This window comes from Ictidomys tridecemlineatus, chromosome 2, assembly GCF_052094955.1.
Source record: "Ictidomys tridecemlineatus isolate mIctTri1 chromosome 2, mIctTri1.hap1, whole genome shotgun sequence".
In the NCBI taxonomy this organism is placed as follows: Eukaryota; Metazoa; Chordata; class Mammalia; order Rodentia; family Sciuridae; genus Ictidomys; species Ictidomys tridecemlineatus.
This window is the reverse complement of record NC_135478.1, coordinates 219,280,087-219,290,310: the sequence shown is the minus strand read 5'-3', so window position 1 is coordinate 219,290,310 and position 10,224 is coordinate 219,280,087. Positions and strand designations below refer to the sequence as shown.

Here is a 10,224-nt window from a genome sequence, read left to right as displayed (position 1 = left end):
TTCAGGGCAGTGTGAGAATGAGCCTGGTTTCCCTGCTCTGGACCCTTCCTTTGCCTTTCCAGTAATGCTGGACGACCCCACTCGCATCATGGCTCCCTTCAATGTCTGCTGATACTCAGTGGCCCCTGGACCACTTTAGGCGTGGGCAGGAGATTGCCCTGAGTTCACACCCAACCACCAGCTGCAGCCATTTACGTTGTGTGCATGTGATGACTGTCTCTGTTGATGTGACTTGAGGGGACTAAGCTGCAATCTTGCTGCCTGCAATGTTCTCTTTAGAGAGGCAGAGCTGAGTGGTGCTCTGCTTGAAGAGAAGACACTCAAATGCAAATTATGAACATTGGTCATGATTTTGCTGTCCAATATTTAAACCTCTTTCTACATCTGTGCTGAAGTTTCCGTCTCTGGGGGATAGGTGTGTGCCAACTCTTCATTCTAGAAATGGAACGGAAGAGGCGCATGACTGCCTCTGCTCTGGTGACTTCTAGGAGACCAAGGCTGCAGCTAGCACAGCAGTTTCCTTCCACTGGCTCCCTAGGAACTCAGGAGGCTGCTGTGCTGGGTTGACTGGCAGAACAGGTGGAGGGAGGATCTCGCCTTCCCAGTCACATCAAGTGTGGTCACCATGGTACAGAATCCCAGGAAGAGCCTGGCGTCACAAGATTCTGTCTCTCCTCACTGGGGCTCAAAGTGAGCTTCTAGGTCTGCAGGGGGCCAAAGGCCAGGCATCCTGTCCATTCTGCCCAGATGTCTGATGAGTCCTCTGCCTCTGACCCTGAAAACAATCTGTTTTCTTGCAGTCAACATATGAAAATCAATATACACAGCAATTCATGCAATCATTTGTCTGCAGTTGGACCTGCAGCTACAGAAATTCAGATCTAAGCCCAAAGGAGCATCCTGTTACAGGTTTGTACTTCACCTTTATAAATATTCAGGTTAAGTTATTGACCTATTGAAAATACATCTAGCCACATAAAATCTTTACATTTATCATTTCTACTGTCTTATGGATCATAAATGTTTAATCTACAGTTCACTGAAAACAACACCACAAATTCAATACTCTAATACGATGCATAGCCATTATTTATTAAGTTTGAAAATAACTATAAGTTATTTTTTTTTGTTATTGGGATTGAGGTATAGATGATTGGTAGAGGAGGGAGTAAGAAAAATCCAGGAGAACTCTGAATTCCCAAACCTTGAGTTAAAGTTACTCAATTTTAATATTTAATTGCCTGATGTTCCTGCTGGGAACAGTGATGCACATCTGTAGGCCCAGAGACTTGGAAGGCTGGAGAGGAAGGATGGCAAGTTTGAGGCTAGTCTCAGCAATGTAATGAGACCCTGTCAAAAATATCTTTAAAAAGTATATATTTATAAAAGGCTGGGGACATAGTCATGTAGTCGGTGGTAAAGCTCTTCTGGGTTCAATCCCCAGAACTAAAAAAAAAAAAAAAATAAAAAAATAAAAGTTTTTTTTCTGCATTTTCTGGTGTTTAATAACTTCTAACAGATTTTGAAAATGTCACAAAAACACAAAAAAGTTAGTAAAATTTGATTTTGGTGTACAAACATGAGCCTTCTTAATGGATTCCTCTGCTCATTTCAAGGTGACCTGCAAGATCAACCTTCACAAGTGGGATCTGTTTTCCTGTTCAACAGTTTTCCTGGACTTTTATTTCAGGCTTGTGGTTGAATAAACAGGGGAGCTAGAGAAACATTTGGAAGCTCCCTTCTCCTGCAGGACCATTAGAGCCATCATAGAATATAACTTTGTTGCATTCTTAGATTACAAAGAAGAGAGGGAAGTTCCAGAATTTTTTTAAAATGAAACACCTGCCTTGAGACAAAGTGAAAAGTCCCAGCTCTGATCTTCATGGTGGATGGAGCTTAGAACCAACTTGTTCTATCTTTAGATGACTTGGAATTATCTGGTGTTTTGTCAGTTGGACAATTCTAGATTTCATGGGTCTTTCGAGGTGGAGACAGGGGTGAGATGTAGGGTTCAGAGGGGAGAGATTGCTGCTATTTTAAGGAACCCTTTCTTATCCAGAAAGGAACTGACCTGCCATTACTAGAACAGCCTGTTCTAGATCACAAAGGACCACCCAGTAAGTGAAGAAGAGGAACACCATTTCTAGTTCAATTTCCTGGTATCTGGAGTAAGGGGACACTGGCCTTTCAAGATCACTGCCACAGGGCTGGGTTGGATAGGGCTGAACTGAGCTGAGACTGCTCCCCACAGCCTCTCTAACTTCCCTCAGGCACAGGTCCCCCATCTGCACCTGCCTGAGTCTCCAGACCTCCTCAGCTCAAACCCTCCTCCTTCAGGTCCCAGGCTGCTCCCTTGCAACCATCTGACAGTCCAGGCTGCTGGCTGACACAGCAACACCTGCTCTTCACTGCACAGGGCAGAGCTGGGCCCTTAACAGCCCACACCACAGCACTGAGCTCAGCTCCTCTTAACCCTCTCCCATCCAGGGCCCTCTCTCAGGCCCTGCTCAGAGTTTGCTAGATCTCTACAGGGTCACACCTCCCCCTTGTGGCTGCAGGGTCAGGAGTGCAAGGACTTGGTCTGCAGCACACCAAGAGCAGCATGGTGGTAAGGGTCTTAGAAATAGAGACCACATGGGAGGGGAGAGGATGGTAATAAGTCCCTGCCCTTCTCAACCCAGACATATTTCTCAAAATGCCCCCTTTTGAAGAATCCCGTGTCCCTGTGTGAGCAAAGCAGGCAGGGAGTTCCCCAAGGTCAGCTTCAGGCCATCAGATAGAAAAGGGCCACTGCAGGCTACTGGAACAGTGATAGCATTGTCTTTGAGGCACCTCAGCCTTAGAAGTAACTTCCACAGGAAGAGAAGGAGCCTCCACCCCAGGAGGACACCAGTCTGACCAGGACTCCCTCTGCCTCTCAGAGAGAGGCCAAGCATATGGTCCAGGCCCACACCAGAAGGTAAGCCATGTGGCAGAGGCACCTCCAAGGGACTTCAGAACCTGGGAAGATAAGCCCAGAGATGGGGACTGGGAGAGGACTGTGGAATAGCTTCTCAGTGGTGATAATTTGGTGATTTGGGGGGAAATATCAGAACCCAAGATTCTACATAGAATAGCATGTTCTAACTGTTGTCTATTGGAGACTGTATGCTTTGTGTCTCTTGGGGACGTTTGTAAATGTGTAAGGGCATCTTGATTCCCAAAATTATCAGATAGTTTTCTTTTTTTATTAGTTAAACATGACAGTACAATGATCTTGACATATCATACATTTGCATCAGATGGGGTATAATTTTTAATTTTTCTGAGTGTACAGGTTGCAGAATCATATTGGTCATGCAGTCATATATATATATATATATATATATATATATATATATATATATAGCAGTAATAATGTCTATTTTATTCTGCTGCCATTCCTACCCCACTTCCCCTCCCCTCCCCTTCCATCACTTCTCTCTACCCAATCTAATGTGACACACTTCTTTTTTTTTTCCACTCACACTGTCATATATGTATTCTGTATAATGATGAGGGTCTCCTTCCATCTTCTGTGCAATTCCCCTTCTCCCTCCCTTTCCCTCCCACCTCTCTGCCCTATTTAGTGGTAATCTTCCTCTCATGCTCTTCCTCCCTACTCCATTTTGAGGCACCCCCCTTATATCAGAGAAGACATTCGGCATTTGTTTTTTAGGGATTGGCTAACTTCATTTAGCATAATCTGCTCTAATGCCAATCATTTGCCTGCAAATGCCATGATCTTGTTATTTTCTAGTGTGAGTAATATTCCATTGTGTATAAATGCCACATTTTTTTATCCATTCATCCACTGAAGGGCATCTAGTTTGGTTCCACAGTCTAGCTATTGTGAATTGTGCTGCTCTAAAAATTGATGTGGCTGTGCCCGTGTAGTATGCTGTTTTTAGGCCTTTTGGGTATAGTCCGAGAAGAGGAATAGCTGGGTCAAATGGTGGTTCCATTCCCAGCTTTCCAAGGAATCTCCATACTACTTTCCTAATTGGCTGTACCAATTTGCAGTCCCACCAGCAATATATGAGTGTACCTATTTCCCCGAGTCCTCGCCTGCACTTGTTTTTCTTTGACTTTATAATGGCTGACATTCTTACCAGATAATTTTCAATCAAAATGGAAGTGTTCCATCCCAAATATCAGCTGAACCCTTTGATAAACATTGACAGAGTGAAGACATAAAATAACAGAAATTTGTGGTAGTAGAAGCAAATATGACTCCATTTTGTTTTATGACTTCATCCTGTAAAACAACCATGCCAAGTAGAAGAGTCATGACTAGGGCAAAATGTTCTTTTCCTTTTGCTATAGAAACTTTTAAGAACAAAAAACTACCTAACGGGGCATTGTTTCTGTAACTAGGGTAACGGGGCTCTCTTTCTGTAATTGGGGTGACTGGGCTAACTGTGATTGGTTAGGCTTCCCTCCACTTGACTGCACTGTCCTGCTTCTGAACCTGGCTTGCTTGCATTGGCTAGACCCCCTGAACATCCCTTTTGCGGTTTTCAGGCTTATAAGGAGTGCCCTTGCAATTGTTCAGGGGTCATCAGGGGAACAGCTTTATGTTCTGGTCAGCCTCCAGCGGTGTGCTTCAATAAAGGCTTGATTCGATTATACGTGAGTGGTCTGGAAGTCAGTTTATGAAACCCTGGGATGAAGCTTTAACTATAACAAATTAACAAGCCCCATATTTTTAAAGAATCTGGAGAGGCCTGTTTTCTAGGAGTTATTTTCTAGTAAGATATTTCACAGATGGGTAACACCAATATTTAGAGATAATAGATGAAGTGATGATATTTAACATGAGGTTTCTAGAACAAGTGATAGGCTCCTTCCCTCTTTCCTCTCTTCAGGCTACTTCCACCCCAAATGCAAACAGACTCAAATGCACCCCAACTTTAAAGCACATAAAACTGGGTTTTAGTGGTAGTACATTAGGTTGTTTCAGAAAAATACTCCTAGTCATTTAGAAAATATAATATTTTATATTTAAAATATAAAAGGTTCACATTGGACAGCATTTAGTGCTAATGGAGGTACTAAGGACACGATAGACTAATGTTTCAAGGAGAAAAGATAAATCTGATGAACCATTTTGTCCTTTTAAGCCATTTTCCAATTTAATATCCTCAGACAAACAGCTGATGCAGGAGGATACTGAGGGCATGTGAGGCTGAGAGGAGTGTCCATCAACTTTCTGGTTCATAGCATAACCATTATGTTCAGTGTCTGCAGGAGAACACCCTGGTAAAGATCCCAGGTCTTGGCCTGGGTTCAGGAGCACGGGTTCACCTAAAAGGAGCACAAATATAATTTGAAGGTGTGGGGTTAAAAATGGTTTCAAACTGGGTCCTGGTGATAGTTTACAACTCCCCAAATGTATTAAAACATATTCAGTTGCAAACTTGAAATGGGTCAATATTAAGTTTTGTGAGTTTCACTGCAGTGAAGCTGTTAAAAATCTCCCAGACATTATGTTTGGAACTTAAATAGGTACACCCTTGGAGCAAGAATGGAAAGTCACCACAAAGGCAGAAACCAGCTTCAATCCATTTCAAACATGAACTAAATTAAGGTGACCTGTGCCCCCTACATGTCCTTGCTATAATTTCTGAACAAAAGCGAAAAATATATCTTTTCTGAAGATGAAATAATTTGGAGTCTCACTGCATCTACAGTTTTCAAATGCAATATATTGCATTCCAATAAATTACCTGGTGTAGGAGGAAATATGATCATGTGATCAAAAAAACCCAAGAAAACAGACAAAAGGAATGGACTATGGGAATTCCCCTTCACAGTTTGATACTCCTGAAAGAACATTCATAAATGGGTTTTTTTTAAACTACCTCTTAACTTCTTTGAGCATAAGAAGTGAAGCACAGGCACACATCAATGAGAATAGATTATCCCATTTGTATGCACAATTTTAATGTTTTTATTATTGTCAAAAATTTAAACATAGCCAGGAATGGTGGTGTACCCCTGCAATCCTTGTTGCTTTAGATGTTGAGTCAGGAGGATTTAAAGTTCATATCCAGCCTTAGCACACTTGTGAGACCCTATGCAATTGAGGGAGACCCTGTGTCTAACTGAAATAATAATCCTAATAAAAAAAATGGCTTGCCATGTGTCACAGTGATTAAGCAACCCTGGGTTCAATCGCTGATAACCATTCTCCCACCAAGAAAAAAGCTTGAATAAGCTTGAAGGATTCAAACAATCCAAAATAGCAAGCTCATGAAATTCCAATGCATAGACAGATGATCTTACAGACCTAAGGACACTCACCCCTCTTAGAATATGCTTTATGAGCATAAGGATCTTTATGGTTCATTGCACCATGCAAAAGGGCACAGAAAGGGTGCCATTTTCTTTCCAGGTAGAAAACAGAAAAGGAATGCAATTTAAAAATATATAAAAGATTTCATCATTTTATTATGGACTCTAGTAGAATAAGGAAGGAAGTGAGTACATAAGCAGGTGAAACCCAGTGCCATTTGCAGAAGATGCATATTAACGGTCCTAATGGGGTGTGGCACTGCTGCTCAGGTAGCATTAGAGAGGAGATGAGAAGACTCTGGAAGGCAAATATGAGATTTAAGAGGGCTGTTTTGCAGGCTGTCCAAATCATGTCTCCATTCTAAGTTTAAAATATGAGAATGGAAGTGAATAACTGAGATGGGTTGGAGGAAGTGATCATTGGAATTGAACAAGCAAAGAAACTGAGAAGACAAAGCATCAACTAGATATTGGAAGCTGTCAAGGAAGCTGGGAGCTGTAAGGTAGAAGAGTCAAGAAACAGTACAGAAGACATAATGAAAAGCAAAAATGGGTGATAAGGACTGCGTTCTCTGGCTGCAGAATGTTAGGTTTACCTAACCACACAGAAGCATCGTCTTTGACAATGTATTGGACACAGTGGCTCTTGTGAAAAAGTTTTGAAGCATCAGGAGCCAACTCCCAGTGTCCAAAAGCTTCCTGATGTGATGCATGAATGTCATCTCCCTTACTTGCCCAGGTCGGATACACCACCAAACCCTACTCTTCTGGAGATAGGATAGCAGCTTAGGACGACTGCTGAGAGGCTGGGAGACACAGAAGGGAAGCACCACGGTTTCTGCATCTGTCCAGGGTGATTCTGCAGCACTGTGGCTAAGCTGGTGGCACAGAGGTACACAGTTGAGTCCCCACGTGCTGTGGGCTGGATCTTGAGGGTGGAAAAGGTCTCTGGCATGGCAGCTGAGAATCGATCCTTGGGCATTCCACCATTATCATTAAGACATCTGCTATGGAAGTAAGTCAGCAACTCCAGCTTCTGCCCCACGGTCTGTCTGTACCGGAAAAGGTTGTCATGGTCTGAAATTGGGTCATATCTCAGAGTTACTGCTTATCTTTTTTGTGCCACTCATGCCTGGGTGTCTGGGTAACTCCAGGATCCATAGATTCTGAAGAGACACAGAAGTGGGAAACAGATTACAGATCCAAACTGCAGTCATATCTAAAAATGTCCAGAAATTCAGGTTCATTATATCTGGGGTCTCACCTGCTCTTAGGAAACAATGAACCACAGAGTAAAGAATCCTGGTGACCATGACAAGGTGTGGAAGGAGGAGGCTTCACCCACAGAAAACCTTGTGAGCATGAAGAGTGCAGTCGAGGATTCTAGGACCTCTTTGCTCACCAGCATAGAATGTGGCCTGGCAGTGACTCTGTCAGGACTGTGAGGACTTCCCTCCAAAGATGAGCATTGATCCTCTACAGAAGATTGACCAAAATAAATTATAGTCACTCTGGGATGTGGTGGGCTCTTTCAAACTCCAAGCATCTCCACCAGATGCTACCTCTCCTAGCCCTGTGCTGCAGTGACTATCACATGTCACATCTTCCACTCTACCTGATGGGTCCTCTTGGATACCTCCACCTGCATGTGCCTGTAGCAGCTCATGATCAGGACATCAATAAATTACCTTTTGAATTTCAAGAACTTGATTTTTCCTCTTCCTCGAAAATGCTATCTCTCACACAATATCAAAATGATAAACTTTTTTACGTAGGAACTTCCCAAGACTTGCCCTTAAGCCTTTGGCTTTAGTCATCATGAAGAAGACAGAGCAGATACCCTGGGAGCTGGGACTATGCAGGTTTTATTCTTAGTGAAGGCTAAAGACTGGTACTCGTGTGCTGCAGGGCCTACTACAGCCCAGAGCACAGGGCAGACTATAAATACTGTTAATACTTTAGGCCCTATTGTGAATTGAACAGAATAATTGGGCTTTTAACTTTTCCTAAAGCACCTCAATAAAGCACTCTGCAGTTGTGTCTAATCTTCTTACAACTAGCAAAGGTTTTCAATGATTAACATCTGACATTGAACAGTGAGATACCAAAATTAACTCTTTCAGGTGGGGAGAAGGAAATATGAGAGATGGCCAGGTGTTTACATTACGGATTATACAGTTTCTGTTCATAGAGGTGACAGAGCATACTAGGCCTGTGTCTTTGATGTTGGCACAGAGATACAGCCATCCTATGCCCCAAACTGGGCCATATGTCCTACAAAAGAGAAGACATGTGATCAACTCTCTTAGGAGTCAGACAGTGAAACTGTCAAGATGTAGAGAATCAGCTGTGTTCATGTCTTCTTGGCCTAGAGGATATTTGTGCCAATGTGTGTGAGAGTGTGTGTGTGTGTGTGTGTGTGTGTGTGTGTGTGCGTGAGCGCGCGCCCAAGATCCTGCACATGTATACATTCTGTTCTCTCTTGTCCTGTCTCCCTGGCCAGGTGTCTTGAGGCTCTGCAGTATCCAGGGACCCTGGGATGAAGAAGGCAGAAGCTGGATCCAGGGCTTGGGGAGAAGATGGTTCCCCTAACACATAGACATCACTTAGCATCAGGACCCAGTATTCCAGGATGGGTAAACTCTACCTGCACCCAGGGCTGATGTCTAGGGTATGAGGAGCACGAAAGAGGAACGGTGAGCAAATAAGAAGTTCAGCCCATGACTGGGGCATTTCTTTTCTTGGTACTTTGATCCGTATTAGGGGAAAGCAGACTATGGCCAACCTGGGCCCTTAATTTTTTTTTTCTGGGGATTCAGTAGACTTAGTTTTCTGAATTTGAAGTCCCCTCTGACTCAGAACAACTGCAGTGCCTGTCTCTGGGCCCTGACTTGAAATCTCAGAGCATCACAGCAGGATGGACCCGGCCTGTGTTACAGGAAAGCCCTTTCCATCAGCTCTGATGAGAACCCTCTGCGGGCTGCTTTTCCTACACTGGGGCACACAGCTGTCCCACCAGCTCCTTTTCCCTGGTGTCCTATGCAAGCCTGGAGGTGGCCTGTGAAGCATGCACAGAGGGCCCTGGAGGTGCCTTTCCACACCTCATTCAGTCACCAGCTCACAGCTGCCTCAGTGGTCCCCCTTCAATTACAGAACAAGGTCCTCCTTGTCATCAGGGCACTCCTACAGCAGGAGGAGACTTTTGTGGTTACAGAGTCACAGAGATGTGTGCTGCCCTCCTGTCTCCATGGCTATGTGGAGGGGTTCAGGACAGGGTCCTTGTCTACTACAGCTCTGCCCCTCAGCAAACACCTCTGTGGGTTCATGAGACTGCGGCAGGAGGTCAGGAGAGATGGGAATCATTGCTCCTCCCCTTTTCCATATGTGTGCATCTCCACCAAAGAAAGACCTCTGTTAATCTTACTTTATTGTGCTGCTGCAATACTACTGGCTGCTTTGTCTGACAACCATTCCAAATTGCCTAAAAATCCCAGGTTCACTATTAGTTTTAATTAATTTGCACAAGAATAGAAGGCTTTGTGTCCCACCTTTCTTTTTCCAGTGTTTGCCTGGCAGCCACAAATATGGTTTATGGTGCAGTAACCAGGCCTGAGCCTTCCATTAACTCCCCCTGCCAGACACTTCTCAGCTTCTCTGAAGTCACTGAGTGATGGAAGAACCAGTGTCCCGTAGTGGCCAACGGGCAGGCTTCCTGGAGTAGCCCTTGGCTAAGACCATGGATGAATGATGCTGTGTTCCCCTGGTTCAGGGGTAATGGTGGTAGAGTCGCTGGTGTTTTAGGGCACAAGAGCACCGCCATTCTTTCTTGTCCAAAATCAAAAACACTTGAGAGAGGAATGCTGAGCTCAGAGAAAATGAAGTCCAAACATCTGCCTTGGTGCTGGGATG

At 43.9% G+C, this 10,224-nt stretch overlaps 1 long non-coding RNA gene across 1 annotated transcript; it reads left to right on the top strand.

Annotated features, from left to right (window-relative positions):
• The first annotated feature begins 713 nt into the window (after window positions 1-713).
• LOC120891812 (uncharacterized) lies at window positions 714-9,802 on the top strand. Its single transcript, XR_013435463.1, has 3 exons — window positions 714-909; window positions 1,617-2,959; window positions 8,819-9,802. It is a non-coding gene; the product is annotated as an uncharacterized LOC120891812 (long non-coding RNA).
• Window positions 9,803-10,224: the final 422 nt, after the last annotated feature.